This window comes from Pezoporus flaviventris, unplaced genomic scaffold (genome assembly GCF_033815535.1).
Source record: "Pezoporus flaviventris isolate CSIRO_AGI_PZ_B2104156 unplaced genomic scaffold, CSIRO_AGI_Pfla_v1 ptg000013l, whole genome shotgun sequence".
Lineage (NCBI taxonomy): Eukaryota > Metazoa > Chordata > Aves > Psittaciformes > Psittacidae > Pezoporus > Pezoporus flaviventris.
In genome coordinates, this window is record NW_026892561.1 from 22,997,573 (window position 1) to 23,018,671 (window position 21,099).

General features: G+C 44.5%; 1 long non-coding RNA gene across 1 annotated transcript in view; it reads right to left on the reverse strand.

Moving 5' to 3' along the window:
* Positions 1-1,100: 1,100 nt before the first annotated feature.
* LOC133268192 (uncharacterized) overlaps positions 1,101-21,099 on the reverse strand; it is a 32,304-nt gene continuing 12,305 nt past the window's right edge. The window contains exons 2-3 of the long non-coding RNA XR_009742983.1: positions 11,969-12,173; positions 1,101-1,315 (exon numbers count right to left, since the gene is read on the reverse strand). This is a non-coding gene — a long non-coding RNA (uncharacterized LOC133268192). The remainder of the gene's footprint in view (positions 1,316-11,968; positions 12,174-21,099) is intronic.

Sequence of the window (21,099 nt, forward strand, 5' to 3'; positions counted from 1 at the left end):
CTGTAGCCACCACCCAACTGCTCCATCAAAGACATAAACTCTGGCCTCTTAAAAAAAAAGGGGGGGGGGGGAGAAAAAGAAAACCAATACAAACAAAAAAACCCCAGCTCCATTAATGAAAAATAAAGCACAAGGCAAGGGGTGATGAAAACAAATAAAACTAAGGCTGTAAAATGCCTGGTATGTAAGATGTGTTGAAACTTGCTGCTGACAGCAGCTTGAGCAGACATTCACATGCAGCCATTCATAAGATGCACAGTAATTACCTTCTCTGGGAGGCTGTATTATGATGATTTCTTTAAGCAGAGCACAATATCTCTAGCAACAGGATATAATTACAGCAAAGGATATGCTTCTTAACCTCCTTCCACACACCCCCCCCAGCCAGCTCAGGGAAAGAGCTGGGAGCCGGGGGCTCTGTGGGGAGGGTGAAAGTAGTTTACCCTATGTTACTGCACTCATTACCTACAGCCAAGCACACTTTTGATGAGAGATTGCGGTGGCATTGCTCTCAAAGGAACGCAGCCTCTCTCCCCCTCAGCTTAGGATGGAAACACGCCCAATGCTGCAGGACTTTGACAGAGCTGGCAACAGCCACCAGGCCACCGGAGGAGTCCGGCACAGCCAGCCTGCTCTGGGCCGACACCTCAGTGGTAAAGAAATAAATACCAAAAATAAACAGGCAAGGGAATGACTCAGAACTGGAACGTGCTGGTAGTGCTGTGGGGCAGCAGGACTTCCCACCTCCAGAGTGGGACCTTGCTGGCCCCAAATACTCCACTGCAGAGCCCCTTTGGAGAGCCAGCACGCTCTAGAGGAAGAAGCAAAGCTCCCAGATAAGGACTGGCACCATGCCCAGCATGGGCCGTGGTGTCTCCAGGGGATTGATGCCACCTCCTGGTGATTACCTGGCCCACCTGCAGCAGCCACAATGCCACAGCTGGTCCTCCCAGCTCAGCTCCCTGGGGCTGGCTGTTCTGTTCTGCTTCCACAGCTAGGAAATCCTATTGCTGCAGCTGCTGGATTAATTTACATAGGGTCCAGAAGTAGAGAAAGATGCAGACAGTGACAAAACCCTAGGAGCTGTGCACTCAAGCCAAGGGCCTCTGTCTCTCACACTGCTTCTATCCATGCCTGGTACTCACTTTTCCAGATTTCTCTGGGATGGTGAAGTGGCCAACACAGTCAATAGTTGCCAGTGAGGTTTGTTGTACTGGGAAGTGGCTCAGTGAGGTGAAGTTCCATTTGCAGACCGGCAGATAGGGAGGCTGTGAGCATCATGACTTGCTCCTTCTAATTATTTCAATCATCAGTCCTGGGGGAAACAAAAAGGGTTAATCCCTGGCCCCATGTCTCTCCACCGCAAACCAAAAATGCAGTGCTGCATCTGACCCTAGGCTCTGTTGTTTCTAGCCCACACACTGATTATCTGAAAGTCAAAATGAGAGCTCAGCCTTCATTTTCCAAAATCCTCTGGAGTAGCAGTGCTCAGTGACTCAGGCTGTCCATGCCAGGCACTAAGAGCAGAGAGCCTGGGATATTTTCAGAACCAATTTTCAAGATTTCAGACAGGTTTACTTGCCATTCCAGGATAGACGATGTTTTTTTTTTTGCAGATGAGAGACTGGAAAGCTTGTCTAAGACGAAATAACTAAAATTAAAGAATAACCAACATTTTCCTCTCTAGTCTGGAAATTGCATTACAAGTGGGAGTCAGCTTGGTGCAAGTTTGCAAGCTGTGATATCAGTAGGAGAATTTCCCTTCCTGTTTACAAAAGGAAATGAATTTTGCATCCACCGGATGGCAGTGTAGGGAGAGTATTAGTCGTCGTATTATTATTTTCTTTTTAAGACTCTCAAAACTGATTGCAGACGCAGCAATTCATTGCTTATTAAGATCTCCCTGCATTACAACCAGGCAAAAAAAATCTAGGTCTCATTAATAAACCATCTTCTAGGATCTCCATAAGAAGACAAACTGTGATTAGCCAAGATTGTTCAATGAATGATTTGTCTTGTCTGACAAAAAGAAATGATTGTTTGGAAGGAAGTGTGCTTTAAATAGCTCACTCTTTATAATAAAACCAAAGACTTCAGATAGAAATACATACAGTAAGAAGGCAATATTTCTACTTCAGGAGGAGGTAACTTCATGCATCAGGCTAGCAGGTGCTAGCAGGTGCTTTTACCTTAGAGTTCAGACACTGCGGGACCGAATAATTTTGAGCCCGAAATGGCAATATTTTCTGCAGTTTCTGTTGTCAAAACATCTCGATGGGCAGAAAGTCTATTCGACTCCCAGACATGGCAGGAGATTAGTTATCAACGGCAGGGAACAAATTTTGTTTCCTGCACAGCATAAAGTTCTAAATAATAAGGCTGAATGTTAAAATCCAGGTAAACAATACTAGTGAGATCCATCGTATCAACAAGACGATTGGCCCAGAGTAATAAGCGCTGGAAAACCAGCAGAAAAAAAACCCTGGGGTGCCAAGCCACAGGCTGCCCTGTTGCCACTAGAGGGCAATAGCAATCAAGCGACAAAAACCTCTCGAGGTGAGGAGCTGTTAGCGAAGGGCTGGTCGAACACGGCCAAGCTGCGTTTCCCGCGGAGGCAGCCGCGGCTCCCCGCCGAGCTCTGGTGGCGGTCTGCGGAGCGGCTCTCCTCCGGCAGCCCCCTGGCCCTGCCGTCGGCGCGCTCGACCCCGTGCGGCAGGCAGGTAGCGCCTGCTGTCAGCCCCGGGGTTTGGTTCCCCTGGGTTAGCGAGTGGAAAATATTCACAGATGGTTTTGGTCTAGAAAAACAGCCACAAGTAAAAGAAGTACTTTTACCGGCATGCGTTTCAGCATCATCAAATAGGTGGTCAGATGCCGCTCTGAACAGATGATTGATCCAACATAACACATCATTCAATTCCAGATGTTGCAAAGAGTGAGAAAGGGAGATGGAAAGACTTTAGCAGCCTCATGTATTTGGCTTACTGCAGGGAAGGTTTGGAGGTGATTTGATCTAAATTAACGTTTCTCGGTGGGGGACTGTGGGAGATGCTAAAGGACTCCAAGAATCTAACAAAACTATAACTAGATCCAGAAGCTCAAAGTAAAAGCTGGATAAAATCAAACTGGAAATAATATGAGCACTTAAAAAATTAAAACTTGCAATAATGTCAGTAATTAATCACTTGAACAAATCACGTAGGGGAGAGTTTTATTCTCCACCCTTTGAGCTCTTAAAACAAGATTTGCTGTCTTCCTAAAATATGTGCTGTAGCTTAACAGTGAATTATTAGCCTTGATGCAGACATTACGGGTATAGGTCTCGTCTGAATGAGGCAGAAGGTGAGACTAGATTAGCAGAATGGTCTCTTCTTGTAATTACAGTCCACAAATACCAAGGTTCTTGTCATAGAGAATTGTCTTTCAGCTGTAGGGGATGACTCCCACCTTTGCAAACTCCACAGGCTGTGTCAAAGCAGCAGTAACAGCAGCCCCAAGGACTCTGTCACACAGAGAGCAGAGGTGGCCTTCAGCTAATGGGGTGCCTTCTATTGTCCAGTCATTAGCTGTCTCTTCAAACAAAAAGACCATGAGCATGAAGAAACTATTGTCTACACCCCAGACTGCCCAGGGCCAACAGTTGGGCCATTCTGTACCTCTGGTAGGGTACTGGTTCCTGGGCTGTGGCACCAGCTAAGAAGACACTCAGGGCAGGAACTGATATGCGAGATCCATGAAGATGTGGGACACTTTCAATGTTTTGAGACTCCAGAGTTGTTAGTAATGCAGAGGTCACGTAGCCCAGAACGTAATGTCTGCAGTGCCTGCCCTTTTCCTCCCCAGTCATGGGCCACAGGGAGATCTTTAATGAAGGAGAAGGAGTGGATACAGCTCCTTGGGAGTTGCATGTTGCACAGACAACACAGACTTGTGACTCAAGCATCCAAAAGCATCATACCACTGAAACACCCCCAGCCTCAGCCCAGCCCTTGTGCCCTGCAGAGCAGACAACACCAACATAAACAAAAGCTCAGTCTTTCCCACCAGAGACACAGATTACTGCTATAGCAGCTGTAAACTGTTTCCAACCTAACCAAATGTCAGTGCTTAACAAGGCTGGACAGTTATAAAACAGACAGAATGTGATGACAGCACACTGGCCCTTGCAATAACTTAGGGGTATTTCTCTGCAGAAGCAGCATGAGGTGGTACAGGAACAAAGCAGGTAGAGAGTAGAAGCACACAGCACTTGGTTCTCATGCTCCTCTTCAGAAGAAGGGCTTGCAGAGACTTTTGAGTGTTTTGTCAAGGCTGAAAAGTTCTGTCAGCAAGCAAGGAAGCTTACTGGGAAACAGCACAGACACGAAGGACGAGGCACACTGCACCAGGCTGGGGATGATGGGCCTGTGTTGAAATGGGAGTGCTGGCCCAGGTGACTACACCTGCCACAGGGAGGGGGAGCTCAGCATGCTGGGCTATTTGCTCTGTTTTCTGAATTGGAAAAAGGTAAAAATCCCACCAAATGAAGGCAAGAGGATTTGATGTGAAAAAGAAGGTGGCAAGAACATGTTTGAACATTGTACTGTTTTGTATCACTTGTGTGCTCACATGTGATCTCTAATGTCTGCAGCCTGCTCCTGATAAAGAAACCACATCTGAGGGGGATTCCTGTTTAGCCCAAGTGATAAGCTTGGGTCAAAACCCATCTCAGGATCAGCCTGCAACGCCTTTCTTGTGACGTGTAACTAGAGTGGTTCTACAAATCAACAAGTCACACTACTTTTCTGGGCAGGTCAACTCCAAAGCAGAAAGCCTGGAGTAACTGTGGCTCTCCCCATTTCCAGGGCCAACAGCATATGGGGTACACCTTTATGTATACTCACATATATACAAGCAAAGCAAGCACCATGACCTTAAAAGTAAATGCTGGAGCCAAAACCATGCTCCTACATGTTCCTGCTCAATTTGCAGAACAGGAGAGAGGAGGTTATGGGGCAGCAAGTCTGATACAGGCAGCAGTCAGATTGACACAGTGCTGGTGGATGTAGGAAAGTGAAAGAATCTAGGTGGGAGTGCACAGCCAAATTAGGGGTTGAAGGGTTAAGAGAAGAGAGCCCATTATTCCCCACTACCACTGTGTTCCAGGCATAAGAAACATTTGGAGCTAATTAGAGGGAGAGCAGAACAATGCACTAGAGAAAGCAACAATGCCCTGGTTCAACCCAGCAGATGAGCTTCGTGCTCAGAGCAAATTGGTCTAAAATGAGTATTGCTCTATCTCAAAACCAAAAAGGTGTGACCTACTCTCTGACCCTGGCATCAGCTGGCAGGAACAGAATTGACAGAATGGTTCTTCATCCCCATCATGTAGAGATTGAGCATATTCAATTCCATCTCAGAAATAAAAGCCATCAGCTCTTCCAGCTGATTTGAGGTAACCGATAATACAGAACTGCACTTATTAACTAAACTGGACTGTATTGTGAAGAGCTCCAAGGCAACAACTAAATGGACAGCCATGACAGGGGCTTTGTGACTTCGAAGCCTTAAGTAATAGCCTTAACATTTGCAAAAGTAAAGTATTTTAATTTTTTAAATTATCTTAATGGACTTTTTTGAAAATTTTGCTCCTGAATAGTAAAAATGTCCAAATCTGAGGCTACAGCACCTAAATGCTAGGCTCTACACAAGATCTGGGAAACTTCTGGAAGTTATTCTGGAGTAACTTCTGGAAGTTATTTCCCAAAGCAATTTAGAAGTTGCAGTGTCAAGCTAGCTTGATTTTATTGTGAGTTGATTATTTGGGTGTTGTCTTCTAGTGAAGTCACTCTCAGACACTCCGCTTGATGACAACAGGGCTCATGTTCTGAAGAAGAAATTAATACTTTAAGTTTTAATGTCTGGGGAAAGAGGCAAAATGTTGAAGGCTCAAAGGAACTTAATTATCATTGGACTAATGGGCTACAAGCAGGTATTTTTAGGTAGCCCAATCCCAGTATTTGTTATCGGAGAAATCTTTAAAGCTCCTAGGTCCCAGAGCACCTCACTGAAAGCTGCATGGGCACTACCTGTATTTGGTAGCTACTAAACAGGCATCTTTAAAAACTTCTGTCTGCAGGCAGAAATTAAGACATCAACATTTAACAAATGACAACTGCTCTTCGTAAGGGATGCCCAGCAAACATTTTCAAACCTTACACAAGCCACCACTTCATCTGAACCAGCTTGAAAGCCACTTTGACACATCTTCACAACATGCAACAAAACACAGGACCTGGAGCATGGCAGCAGGCCGTCCCAAAGGGAAAACTGCCATAGGAGCCAGCCTGACATCCGCAGTGACACAGCTAACCTTCACATAGGGAAGAGCAGGTCACACTGGTGGCCCTTTGCCACCCTTCTTTGCTAGGGCTATTTAAAAAATAAAGCAAATATGCATGATTGCCAGGACAGACAAGTGCTAACTTGAATATTGTTCCTAAAAGGAAGTATTACCTCCAGTGGTCCTGGGAGAATATGAATGGGTTGACAGCATCACGGGATCACAGCACCATTCCCTACCCTCAAGGGACCTGCACTTAACTGTTGTTTCCAGCTGGCTCTTAGCTTATCATTAGGCTAAGCAGCCTGCAATGTTTGATGTGTAATTACACTGCCATGGCAGTCTGCACCCAGCCATTACAGAATAATTTCAATGTGGTTACCAGGATTCTAGAGGCTTCAGTGTATGGATGACAGCCCTAGGGCTTCCACATGCCAGACCAAACATCACTATGACAGTGCAGAGTTACCACCTAATTACATCCTTAAAAAAGTTAACCTCCCCCCCACCCAGATCCCCTATAAAGAAGGACAAGAAGTGAAAGCAAGAGAAAAAAGTCAATGGCAAGGATATAATGCCAAGCAAGAGAGCAGAAAGCTAGGCACTGTGTATGGGGAACTCCACAGATCTGTATTCCCATCTTCTGCAAGAAATTCCCTGCATTTCAGAGCCTCTCTGGTACAGTGGCATAGATCCTGAGGAGCAGACAATTTAAGAGATGCCTGTATTGAGGATACTGCATTCCCAAAAGAAGGTGGAAGAAGCCTGTTGGCAGCGTATCTTCTTGCTGCCAAATGATCAAATCGGTTGTTGCAGGAATCTGGGTATATTTCCTATGCTGTCCACAACAATTGAATAATAGCAATGTTTTAAGGAGCAGATTCCTCTGTGCCTACGCCAGCTTAAAACTGGCTTTGGAAAAGGAGCTTTTTCCTCCCCATTTTGTCTGGTCTGTTCCAGTCACAAATTCTTTGGAGAAGGGAATGGCTGAGGTTCAGGGCGTGTTCGAACATCACCCAGCACTAGGAAATGCAGCATCAGTTTTTGCATCTTGTGGCCAAGACCACATAAAAGGCAGACTTGGCACCTTCAACCTGGGATTTAGCAACAAGAAGGTATTTCAGTGACATCTGGGAAAAAAAACACACGTAGTGATCACTGTCTGCTAGGTTGGAAGATCTTAATACCGTTTTAGCAAGACCAAGTTCTACAAGTGGGAAAGCCATTTACTCAATCTTCTGTGCTCTTTTCTGTCTTCACCTGCACTAAGATGAAGTGGTTAACACTGCTTCTTGCGTGAAGCGTCACTTCCTGCAAAAAGCAGAAAGTGAGTTTTGGTTATGGGCTTGGCCTGAGCAGCAAATCAGCCATGAAAGGAGTTGGTCCAGAGTTTAGATCCAGCCTTGGAGAACAGTGGGAAGTGTTCGCTACCACAACACTGTCATGGAAGTGGATGCCTTGCACTAATTCTAACCTAAGGTATCTCCTCCTTTTCACTGTCTTTTCAGGCACGTTGAATAACAATAGCATGGGATTGAGAGAGGATATCAATGCCAGTTCTCCATCAGTGATGCTGGCTCCTCCAGCAGCTATCCATTCTCTTACTGGTATAAATGCCCACCTTCCTTCCAGCCACATTAACCTCCACTAACACAAGATCAAGTAGGGACTTCTTTTATGCACCTCTTCAGGACAGCAAATTAAAACACAAGTTTTTCGGAAAGTATTAAGATGGGAAGCTCTATTTAAGACTTGGAAAAAAAAAGGCCTTCTCTCAAAAGATGACATTTTGTGGGTGATGTCTTGGGCTGATATACAGCCGTTTAGCAGAAAAATGGCTTTCCAAAGCACCTAAACCTGATCCTGCCAGCACCTACTTCTGCACTTTTCAAATGGCTTTAAGAGACCTCGGAATTGTCAAGAACAGCAATAGTTGTTATTCTTGTCTCCGCTAAATCTAGGATGCCACCTGCAAAGATTCTTAAGTACAGAACATTTACACTCTCAGGCAAGAGTGATGTGCCACCTATTAGAATGAAGACTTGTCATTTGCCAACTGCTAGGATTTTTTTAACTAGAAATAGGCACTGCAGAGAAGCACCAAGTTCCAGCAAAAAGAAAAGCTCTGGCATCAGCCATTATTGTTTCCTTTAAAGAAACAGCTAGCAGAGACCTTTAAATCAAAATCAATAATGATTCAAGTTCCCATCTCTCATTGCCTGCTCTGAGCAAATCAAGATTCACTGATGTTGACATGTCTGTTATTATTATCTTGTCTAAACAAAGAAAACAGTAACAACTCAAAAAAAAAAAAATGCATCCACAATTTGTAATCAGTAGGTTTCCAAGTACTTTTCAAAAAGGACAGTGTAACTATCTCAGTTTTATGGGTGACTATCTGCATTTTAATACTGGAATAACTAAGGCACAGGAAGAATTAACTTGCTCAGCTAGCCAATGAAATACCAAGGAATGGAGCCAGATATCTTGAATCCCTATCAAATGCCTTCCAGATAATACTCTAGGTAATATAATCAATTAGAAACATTACATATCATTCATCTTCAAAGAATTTCACAAACAGTGAACAGACATCATCAGTGTTAAACCACACTGTGCATCTCAATATCCCATTGCACCATCTGCTTTGATCATCTTTGCTCTATGCTTAGAATTCATGTAATTAATAGATCCCATTCTAAGAGGACTGAGATAAATGACTTATCTAGAAATCACTTCAGAAAGAATATAGACTAGAAATAGGTCTGCATTCTAAATATACACCTAACTGTAGATGCGCTAGGCCAAACACCAACTTCATGCTGAACAACACTAGCACCTAGTCCAGCACAACCCAATTAGCTTGGGCATTTGTCCTGTATCCACACACCTCACATGCACCGCTGTGCTGCAGCTCTTCCAGCCCTCCCATATCTTCTTTCCAACAACACATCACCCACACCATCACCACAGCCAAAACCCATATTTACATTCATGACCTCTCAGACAAAATCCAGAAGCTTGAGAAGTTTTCTCTGTACTTTTGGTGACATGGACCTTCTATGGCTTGGTCAAACACTCGTGGCTAAAATAAGAAAATGTTGTGAAAGAACAGTAAAATAAACCTGACAATAAAAGACCACAACTAAAATGTAACTACTTCTGCTTCATTTTCAGATCATCAGATCCATGTCAAATGTGTAGATGGTGCCTCCATAGAAAACCATTAACATTAGTTTGCTTTAGATCCTCTACTCCATAGTAGACAAGTCAAAATTACTTATCTAGTCCATTGCCTATTCTTTATATGGCAAAAAGCCCAAACAAAACAAAACCAAAAAGACAGTCATTCATGTCCCAACATTTCTCATGCAGATGGCAACAAGGCAGCCATGACACCATGACATTCTGACAGTCTGTCATAGGTTTCACCACAAGGGAAGACCTACTAGATCTGAGCAAGAAATATCTCAGTCACCAAAATGCTGAAAACTATCAAAGTGATCTCAAAGATCTTAAGCTGTTACAACAGAACCCAAGGCACAAGCACAGGGAGCCTCATGGGTTACTGCAATCATCTGTTGGTTTACAGAAGTTTCTAACATGTTTAAGAGGATTCTTTGTTGTACATGCGTTATTTCAGCAGCTTTCCTGAAAGTACATTAAACTTAGAGCAACGTTAAACATGGAAAGGGAAAAAAAGAATAGAAAAATCTAGCTGATTCTGTATGACACATTAGTATCAACAGCTGACATAAAAGGCAGAGCTGGAGGGGAAAAAGTATAGAGCTACTGGTAGTCTCTCCTGAGATATGAGAAGATGTGTAAGGAGATACAGTAAGAGTTGTGTGAAGTCCCCATACCTCACGCATTCATTTGCCTAGAAAGCTCACAAGCTTCAACATGAGTGGCTTTTTACATCAGTAGCAAAATGCAGAACAAGGAGCATTTTAGATGGTTTCAGCCTCCCCCACCTCCCTCTTGCCCTGATCATCTTTGCTCAGAGGACATAAAGCTATTTTCCACAAAGAAATGCAGGGCAAAAGGATTAGACAGAAATGACTGTAATTAACAAAGCCAGATTATTTTGTCTGCTAGAAAGTAAGATTCAGTTCTGCAAGTTACTGTCTATACCTTTAGCCCCCAAAGCACTTCTGATTTGCCTCCCAGAATTGGATTCAAAATTTGCCTCCCAGAATTGGATTCAAAGTCAGTAAATAATTACTTTCTCATATAATCATTGTACTTTGGGGTTTAACCACTTGAATATTAACCTCTAAAATGAAGGCTATTATGAGCGTGCTTACATGCTTGATTTCATACATTCATGTTATTTGACTCATACAGGCAGAGTCTTACATGACTGAAGTCTTCAGATTAGTTTTTGGGAGTATGTAGGAAGCCTGAATTGGCAAGTTCCAAACCTAAGCACAGGCAACTTGCCTATTTGGGTGCTAGTGCTCAAAGCACAGTGCAGCCTATGGCACAGCAACAAAGAGCCATTAATTAGACAGTAACAATCCCATGGGTTTAGCTCCCTTCCTCTATACATCACATGTTCTTAACTGTTGAATTTAGGAATAATTATTTGTGCCGCTCCCTTTTTCTTTGGGGTACAATAGCTCATGGACAGCCACTGATGGCAGTTAATAAATATCTCTGCTGATGAGTAAGGCTCTCTACAGGTGGCATTTTGGAACAGCATTCTCCAGGACAGAACTAGAGACCACATTCACACATGCGACAGATTAGTGGCTCTCTGCCCATCCCTTAGACTGGTACATAAACTAAGGACACAGCCTTGCAAGGTGTCAAGCAACTTCTCTGGAGTTTAAAGCACTTATAATTGAGCCTTTGCAATACACGATTGACACAATAAATGGCAGCAATCGACCATGCACACCCTGACACCATCTTTGTACATTCCCATATTAACATTTACCACCATGAAAGAAGGTGTTGCAGTTGGTCACTGCAAGGTAATTTCAGTCTCCTCTACTGTGTTCTGCTTCTTAAGCATTAGGGAATAAACCACCACCGATATAACAAATTAGACAGCAACATACATTAGGAATTTGCTGCAACTCCAGCCCTCCGTGGTTAGCACAGCTAGTGTAAACAAAGGCTGCAATTTGCACCGTTTACTCTGATTATAAGTCAGGGTTAGCTTTGCCAGTACAAATTATGTCTCCCTTTGTCTTCAAGAAAACTGGCCATAGACTAGAGGAACTGAGACTTTTTTTTGTATTAAATGAGTTGTCTGATTAGATAGATCCCTTTTTACCAGCTTTTATTTCTCCATCAGTGACCAGGAATTTTGCAGCATTTATATCTCTTGTCTTCCACCATTATTCAAGTATAGATTTAGCCTGTATCATCACTAGAAGTTACAGAGACAGAAATTCATCTGCTGGTGCAAATCACAGCTTGAACGCTAGTGAATAAAATCAAACTACTGGGCACTTCCTTGACCTGTAAATGTAAGTCATGAAACCCTAATTCAAATCCGGGGTCACTAAAACAGAGCGCTTATGATTTACTTGGCTATATAACAGCTGAGTATTCCAGATGAGACTCCCGCTCCCAAACAATTCCTAGCACGGATGGACTAGGGATCAGTGAAAATAAACCTTTACTGCCTTCGCTTACCCTGATAATGAAGAACTTCATGTAAGGGATGCTGCTTTGTACAAGAGCTTGCACAGAGAGTGGGTTTGGAAGTCACAGGTGAAGTCATGGGACTCCCAGTCAAGTGAGAATCTGAAGCTTTCCCATTACCATCTTTGTCACGTTTCTTTTCCACTTGCCCCATCTGGAACTCTTGCTTGCTTTTACCATCTGACATTTCAACAGCCTAAAACCAAGAAAAACAACTCTTTTAAACAACCAAAATGTTTGATCAGATCTTCTACATAAATGAAACAGCTAGTTTATGCCAGGCATCTGAACTTGGTAAAAATAAATGAGTGCTTCAAACCCACTATTGTTCTTAAGGTCTCTGACCTTCAAAACATCATTCTATTCTATTTGTAAACAACACAGACATGACAGAACATGTGAATACCACTTTACCCTTTGGTAGCAGCATCCATCCCAAGACCTCAAAGTGTTCTGCAAATATTAGCTAAGACTCTTATGCCTCTAAAGACTCCTATTCTTCCACAAATATTAGCTGAATCTCTCCCCATGCCACACCGCTCATAGGTGTTAGTGCTATTCTCCAAGTTCAGAAAGGTTGAATGCTCCAACTAAGGTTATTCAAGAGTTCTGTAAAAGACTCAGGCAATGTAACACACCACACAGTTACAGATCTGTGATGAACATTAGTAGAAAACACTTAGGTTTCAGGTAAACAGCAGTTTAGCACAACTGCACTGGTACAGCTAGACCAGTTGCTAGCCACTGATGTACTAACACAAAGATAAGGTAATGGTAACTTCTACACAGTAGTAGACTAAACTTCCTAGGAGGACTCATTGGAAGCAATTCATTTCCAAGGCATAGAAAACATGCCTGGATTTCCCTCACATCTGTCTTGCACCTTCTGTAAAATTGGTTGTGGACATTTATTTCATGGAAATTTTCAACATACCTTGAGATGGGACATCACTCCAAGCTCTCGCCAAGACTGCAGTTTATGTTGATTGTGGTTCCCCCTGGGCCTTTTGGATCCCTCGGATTCCATCAGAGGATAGGAACACCTTCCCCTTATGTTGTTTTGGGTCACCCACACTTCCCAAGCAGCCCATCTACTACAGGCTTACGCAAAAAACAAGTTTCCCAAGGGTGGAAGCCCAGAACCTGCACTTTGCAAAATCGAAATACAAAGCAAAGTTTCAAAATATGCATTTCTTGCCTGTAAATGACAGTTCATTTCTGTTAGGGAATCAGTTAAAATTATCTTCTTGAAGGAGTGATACTACTCTATATTAACATAAAATTGTACCAAGTTTAAGATGATAAATACTATGCCCAGTCTATAATTATAGATGATGTGTTAGGGTTCTTTTCCCCTGAGAATTTTCTCTCCGATATTTTATGCAGTCTTCAATCTGCATTGAACCTAAACTGAAAAAGCTGAATGATGTTGACACAGGAGAAAACAGCAATAGCAGTCAGTATGAGGTTAAGGTTCACCAAATGGTTACTTTATTGTTGGATACAAAGGGCAGTCCACACAGGTATTGGCTTTTGGCGTTTTTACAACATACTGTTGACTCTTGGAATGCACTGTGACCATTACACAACACTGATAATGAGCATTACCAGAGCCTTTGAAGCACTACAGGAGCAAAAAGAGAAGGTCAGTGGATAACTTCATGACAGCCCACAGGTACCATTGAGTTCCTTCAGCAAGGAAAACTACTTGTTACTACCGTGCACTTAAGGCTGCAGGTAAAATGCAGAGCAAAAAGTGAGAGCTAGGAGGCTGAGCCAGCCAGCCAAACTCAGCAGGAAAACAAAACCTGCACCATTAACTTGGGGTTGGGTAGGAAGGTCCAACGCAAGTTAAATGATGAATTGTTTCCCTGAATTTCTGCAGCTCAAGATTGGGTACCTGACTGGAGGTACAACAGAGGTCCCAGCTTTTGTGGAAGAGTAACCATGCAGATTTTGATGGCATAACTTACAAAGTTGATCAAACTAGAACAGCCAGTCTCATTCTTTCGTAGAGTGGTTCAAAGTGTGTGTGTGGGAGGGGGGGTGGGGTGCAGTGGGGAGAGAGGGAACAAAAACCAAGCATAAAAGAAGTCTGAAACCCAATTTCCTTATTCTCTGACTCAGACTCCTAGAGGCAAGAGAGAATTCTTCAATCAACAGAAGTGATTTTTCAATCATCAAAACTGATGCACAGGCCAAAAGTGGGAAACACTTCTGCTCTTCATAAGAAGCCTGGAGGACTGTCCTCAGAATTGCAGCCAGGTTCCTTTTTCCAAGAGGTCTGTTGGAGGTTATGCTTTGAGACTGGTAGTGTGCCCAGTTCTCAGCTACTTTGGCCATGCTCTTGGCTATTATGCACCATGATGATCCATGTCATCACCATCTCTCCCTTAAACCCAGGTGTGTAGTTAAACACTGTGCACCCCTGAACATGGTTACCAACCTTCATGTTCTCCAAAAGCCTGAAGTCCTTCTGAGGCAATACAGACAAGCTAAGTCCCAATCCTGGAGAGTTGCCTTTTCTCCAGAAGCAGGTTAGGAAAGCAAATCTGCCTTCTTTCTGAATTGGCTTCTTTAACTCCCTGGCTAAAGAGCTACTCTCAAACCTCCTCTTAGCTGTTATGACAGAAAGTCTTCATCTCCTTGTGTTGCCCTGCTGCAGATGGTGTAGAAAGGTTCTCAGCTGGAATGGCCCTGGCATGAGGCAAAGGGAGAAGAACAACCTTGCTGTATCACTCTCCCCTCACTGCTCAGAGCCCCAAAGGCTCCCTGTGTGGCTCTCTAAGCTGAACTGGCTCTGCGGGCTCCACACTTGCTGGGCAAGTGTCCTCAGCCTCCCATACCCATGGGTTACAATCAGCACTGCCAAGAGGCCTCAGTACCACAGGCAGGTTCCTGTTCTGCAGGATACTGTATCAATGCAAGCAAGCCAAGATGCTTCCTACCCTGAAACGCTTGATGTTTAAGCAGAAAAAAAAACCCAAAAGATAACAAAATAAAGGGGTGGCCTTAATGAGTGCACAAGGTTAATCCAAGAACCTGGGCTTTTGTTGCAGAGCAATACAAGGTTTACCACAGATGCTGCTGTTGGTCTTTCTAATAGACCAGTGGAGTCACAACACAGCTGGTGTGTCTGGTGCTTCCCACAGGCTGTGCACACAATCCAGGGAGTGCTTGAAGTTAGGTGACCTTGCCTTTGATGCTGGATGTCAGGATGAACAGAGGATGAATCTGTCTTCGGAGTGATATGTTCATACCTATCAACTTATGCCACACCACGGACTTCTTCTGAAGCAAGAGCAGCTGGCACAGCATTCTCATCTTTGCTTTCTTGCTGCCCCATGCATCCGTCCACAAGGAGGTCGCATCCCCTCTAACAACTTCTTTGCTTTGCAGCTTACTCCTGCTTATTTCAAAGTTGCTGCCAGCACTGCGTTGTTTCCATAGAACCCCAGGGAACTTCTAACCTCAAAGTTGAACAAAAACGAAGTCCTTTGAATATTTTCCAATTAACCTGAGATTGACACTAACATTTTTCTCTCAGTGTTCCCACTATTTGAACAATTAGATTTCTCCTGCATGCCCCACTTGCCTGGCCTTTTGCAGCATCAAAGATCTAAGTAATTCTTTTCCCAAAGATCGCTCTGGTTTTAAAGTAGAGAGATCCCCTTCTGCTAATTTCACTTCTACATTGCCCTTCTATGTTGTGTCATTTAGTGACAGAGATCAGAGAAGCCTTGCAGCAGCACAAATCCAGGAAAGATATCAAAGAAGAGACAGCGTGGCAGGTTTTTTATATACTAGCAATGAAAGCAAGTTACTACTCCTGAAAGCCTTCAGGGTTGCATTCTGCTCCCAGTCTCACAGCATAAGTATCCAGAGAAATGCCTTGCTGTCATGACAGAGGATTAGTCCAGAGCCAGCAGAGAACATAATTGCAATGCCATAAAAAGCGTCAACATTTATAATTTAAGCAAGAGGCTGGAGGTAGCAGACCCTGTCCCAGTCTGATGCTTGCAGAAGCATGCCGGCCTTCAAGAACCTGCAGGCACCGTGGCCCATTAGCCAAACTTTATTTGAGCTAATGGCAATGCTGGAATGCAGGAACCGTCTCCTGGCTAAAAAGGCAGTTCTGCCAGGAAAGTCGCAGGCAGATTCTGTGGAACCCAGAAGAAATGGAGGAGAAGGCTCCCAACACATAGCAAAATAGCAGCACTCCCTGCAGATACATAGACCACACACCACCTAGAGAGCAGCCAGCACATTAGAGACAACATGTTTGTATCATTTATCGCCCACTGTTGCTTAGGTAAGGCAAAACTATTGGGCAGATTGCCAATGTGTCCCAATTGCTGAGGTGGGGAGTTTCTGAGCACTTTCTGCCCATTAGCTTGCAAATGTCCCTCTGAAGAAGGTATGTATTGTCGCCCACACTTCACAGACAGGAAAAGGGAGGTACAGAGAGCCAAGTATCCCAGTTCTCCCTCCTTTCTTTCTGAACTATAAACAACAACAATAATCTTTCCCCAGGTTACTTAAGCCAAAGGCTCTACTGGAAAAGGGAAGCTGCCCCTTGCCTGGAATCAAGCATCCAAGAGTAGCTGGAGGTAGCAGCCTGAAACCTATGCAGTGTCTGACTTGGTCTTACGGTGAGACTTTTTCCTCCAGCATATCTCTGTGATCCTTGCTTGTGCTCAGGAAAACATGCTGTACTCTGTGTGCTCAAGAAGTTCACCTTCAATAAATAATCTGAACGAAGGGAGTCAATGCTGGCACAGTAGCACAGGTTGCTACAGGGAGAGTTTGCAGCAATGTCAAACTCACCTTTGCTGGTGGCTGCTGCTACTTGCTGGGAAGGAATCCAGCCCCCAAAGGGGAACACTTAGGAATATCAAAAGCCAAGAGCAATTTCATCCCCATTAGTTAATATCAAATATAAAGGACCTTTCCAGAACATAGCAAGCAGTTATTGTCTCCTTGAAAGACAGTTAAAAAAAGAACTGGGTTTTAGGATCCTTAAATGATAAGGCAGAAATACATAGATTTGTTTGTTTGTTTTGTTATTTTTTTAAGAATAATTGCAGGGTAGTATTGCTTAGTAAGCATCAGTAACACTCAGATTACTGCCTGGAAAAGTCCTGGGTCAGAGACATTATTGACCCAGTTCAGAGAACAAGCAGTGAGCCCCACGGGCAGTACTGTTCAAGATGTTGGGCAAAACAGCCAACAGCATCCTTTCTGGTTTTAATAAAATGAAGTGGCTTTCATTCTCCCTATCCTGTAAAAACAGAGGAAAAACAAAACAAAACCAAAACACCAACTACGGGTGACAGGTCATTCTGAAAGAAGGGCAGGATCCAGAATTAAACAATATCAAAGCGCTGCTGAAATTCCAAAAAGTAGTTAAGCAGACCCACACTATGAAACAGGACTATGCAGCTTTCAAGCTCAGGTCCCTCAGGGCACTTGGGGTCTCTTGCAGATACTTGCTAATATTGGTTCAGTGTACCAGCCTGAAGCTGGTCCAGAGAATGCTCTTTAGTCTACAGGTGTACAACATTAGGCTTCAGCAGCAAAGGTCGTCCTTCCCCACACTGAATTTAAGAGGTTGAAGCAAAAGATGCATTCACCTCATAGCCCTTGAGAGATGATTGCAGCCCTACAGAAACATGGTAAAAGGAGCATGAAACTTAATAAGGGTAATGAACATGGAGAAGAACAGTAATCAGCTTGTCTAGGAATGCAAATTTCCAGTCTGGCTAGCCCATAGCTGATGGTGAAGATCAGGATTATTGAAACAGGTTGGAGAAGAAAAGCTGGTGGAGTTGACATTCAAGGATGGTGGATGTTCACCGAGCAAGCACAAGGGATCCAGAAAATTTCTGTCTGACTTTGATTCTCTATAGATGCTCTGAGTAGCCTTTTGCTAAACAACATCTACCTTCCCTTCTTTCTCCATACTCTCCTCTGCAAAATCCTTTGTTTCTTTACCTGGCAAAACTCAGGAATAAAAGAACTTTCTCCTCTTTCATGAGTTAAATACAACAGTGAGAGCGAAGCATAGAACAGGAGTTACTATTGCCTAGAAGAAGATAAAGAAATTCTCCCTTAAGATCCCCACTATGACCATGCTCCTGCTAGTTTCCAAGCACAAGAATTCATGGCAAAACCTGCATCAGAAACCAACTTCACTGCTAAATAAGTGTTAGCAGAAATAGGCAAACAGCCTTGCACTCTGTCATACTCTCTGATAGACTGAGCATGCCAGCAAAGGCAGCACAGACTCTCAGAGTGGTAAATAACTAAGTAGGCAGAGCAAACAAACATTTGAAACTCCATATGGCATAAAACCTCTCTTTAGAAGGAGGAGGTGAAAACAGTTTTGTCAGAAAGGACAAAGTTTTCTCCCCTTCCCTTCTCCCCACTTCCCCAGCCCTCCCTTCTCTTATTTACTTTGTTTCCCTGTTTCTAGCCAAGTAAGAGAAAATCTAGTATTTGGGGAATCAGGCTTTTTCTGTTTAACTCCAGATGTGCCCACAGCCTGCATACTTGCTTGGTAAAATTTGCCCAGTCTAACAAGCCTGAAATAAAACCATAGTGATTTTTACACTACTAAAAGACCGGCCCTTGACAGGACTAACAATTACCTATGAGTTCCAAAGCAGCAGCTTGTTGCATGGCACAGCACCGTGTCTGGGGATGCAGAGGCTCTCTGTGTTTTTTGCTGTAGCTTTTCAGCCTCTTTTGCAATATGGCAGCACAGGGAGCTCTACAGCAAAAACAAACCCAGACAAATAAACAAACAAAAAAAACCCTCAGAAAAACAGCTCAGAAGGAATTTTACCTGTCACAGGCATGGGGTTAGAGGGACCATGCTGTTAGTTTCAGGTCAAGGATGAAGCAGCATCCAAATTCAGATAAAAGCTCTTGCCAGGAACACCAACCATGAGGCTTCTTAGGGTAGGTGGGCTCCTGCTGTGGTCCCCACCATATGGTAGCTGTACCACTTTCTTTATGGGGAATACCTGCATGCATAGACCCAGAGATAAAGAGGAAGGCAGTCGGTTTCCTTGTGTTTGATTTAGAAAGAGTGGCTGCTTTGGGATCTAACACCTAGCTCCTACCAGAGAGGGTCTGGGGCCTGTAACTGTGTTATCCAGTATCAGAAAGTCCCCTTGGGCAGGGACTGTGGGAACAGATGCTGACCTCAGCCAGGCAGCACGAAAACAAACCTCAGTACAAAAGGGCAGGACGCCATGAAATAAGAGTCCTTGGGAAAGAAAACAGGGAGAAACCAAAGCTCAAATCTTGATGCTTCTAGGAGATGTGGAGAGGCATAACTGAAAAGGATGAAATATGGCCAGCACAGGGTTGCACAAGGACAGGCTGAGGGTCTGAGCAGGGCCAGCAACCTGGGCCAGCTGGGGAAGGAGCAGCAACACCTCTGCTGCAACCAAGGGCTGCTTCCAGGGTGGCAAGCAAAACCTGTCAGTGCCAGCCACACTGCTGCTGTTTGCTTGCTGAGGTCTGGCAGACAGACTCGCCCTTCGATGTCTGCCTGGTCGGTGCCCAGCATAGCACCAAGAGCCTGTCCTGCTTGAAGGTTGAGAACAAACTTTTGCCCAGGATGAGGCAGGAATGAGGAAGGTAGGTGGCAACCTGTCTTGCTTTCATGTCTTTTCAGACTGAACATTTGGGAAGGAAAGTTTGCCTCGGACTGAACCTCTGTCTGGGATTAATTCAGCTCAAATTTGTAGTCACCGCAGGCAGCAGGGAAGCTGCAATAACTATTAGAGAACAAGCCAAAGAAGTAAAAGCAAGCAAGGACAAAGAGTAGCCCTTGCCCTCTCCTGAAAGCAGAAATGAGGCTTCAGGATCCAAATTAAAAAGCAAGGACTAGTCACCAGCACTAGCAAGTCACTGAACTGGCCAGCAGCACGGCAGCCGCCCCAGCCAGAGCCTGTCTGCCAGCAAGCAGCTCTGGCACAGTAACCATGGCACACCCTCCTCCGGCGTTCAAGCCCCAGATGAGGAGCCCGAAGCCGACGGGGAGCGGCTGCGAAATGCAGCGAGGGAAAAGAGGCAGTCCTACCCCTGCTCCCTGCTGCAGCCCTGCCGCAGGGGATGGAGAGGAGCGACCAGTGTGCCTCCTCCTGCAGTTGCTGCTGGCCAGGTGCCTCCAACATATTGGGGTGTTGGTCATTCTTTGGCTGGGGGTTCTGAGCTGCCAAGGTACCCAGAAAGAGCAAACTGCAAAAGGAAATGAGACCATTGCATGCTAGAGACAAGAAAAATATGAGACAGGTCAGTGGCTAGCAGTATCACCCAAGACACCTGGCATCCTCGCTGCCCTTGCTCACATAGGCACCACTCTCAAAGCTTCAAGGAGATGGCAGTTTCCTCCCTGAAGGCTGGAGGTGGTTTCCCATCAGCTCGCGTTGCCCCCCCCCGGCTTCCCGCAGGCAGCGGGCAGCTCCGGACCCTTGTGGTCAGGTGCCATCGCCTGCTTGGACAGGAGGTGGCAGCAGATGGCCGCCCATAACGCCCAGTCAGGCCCGGAGCATCTCCCGCGGGCACCTTGGTACCCAGGGGGGAAGCCCTCGCCGGCCCCCAGGGGACGGGGGAAAGATAGCAGGAGGTGCTCCCTGAGAGCACCCATCCTCCCCGGGGTGTGCCCTCTCCCATCCCTGCCCCGCTGGCTCTGTAGCTCCCATCCAATTCCACACTTGCCACACCCTTGGAAGAGCTTTGCCACAAACAGATTCTTAAAAACAGCCCTATCAAGAAAACAGACGGCAACAAAGAGGAAACTCTGATTATTATTGATTAATGCAGGATTAAATTGGCAATAGGAGATATTGGGTGGCAGCAGAAATTAACGCAGACATTACGAGTAGAAGGGAAGGAAAAAAAAACAACACGAAGAAAAATCATAAGGAAGGAGAGATGCATGCTGCCCAGGTCTCAGCATGTTCTCAACAATCAGGAATCATGCTCAAATAACATTATGATCTACAAATGTTTGTCCCTTCACCGGCATTCACCAGAATACATTTTTTTTTCTGCAAAGTGTGGGTTTTTTTTCGTTTTTTTGTTTTTTTGTTTTTTTTTTCTGGGGG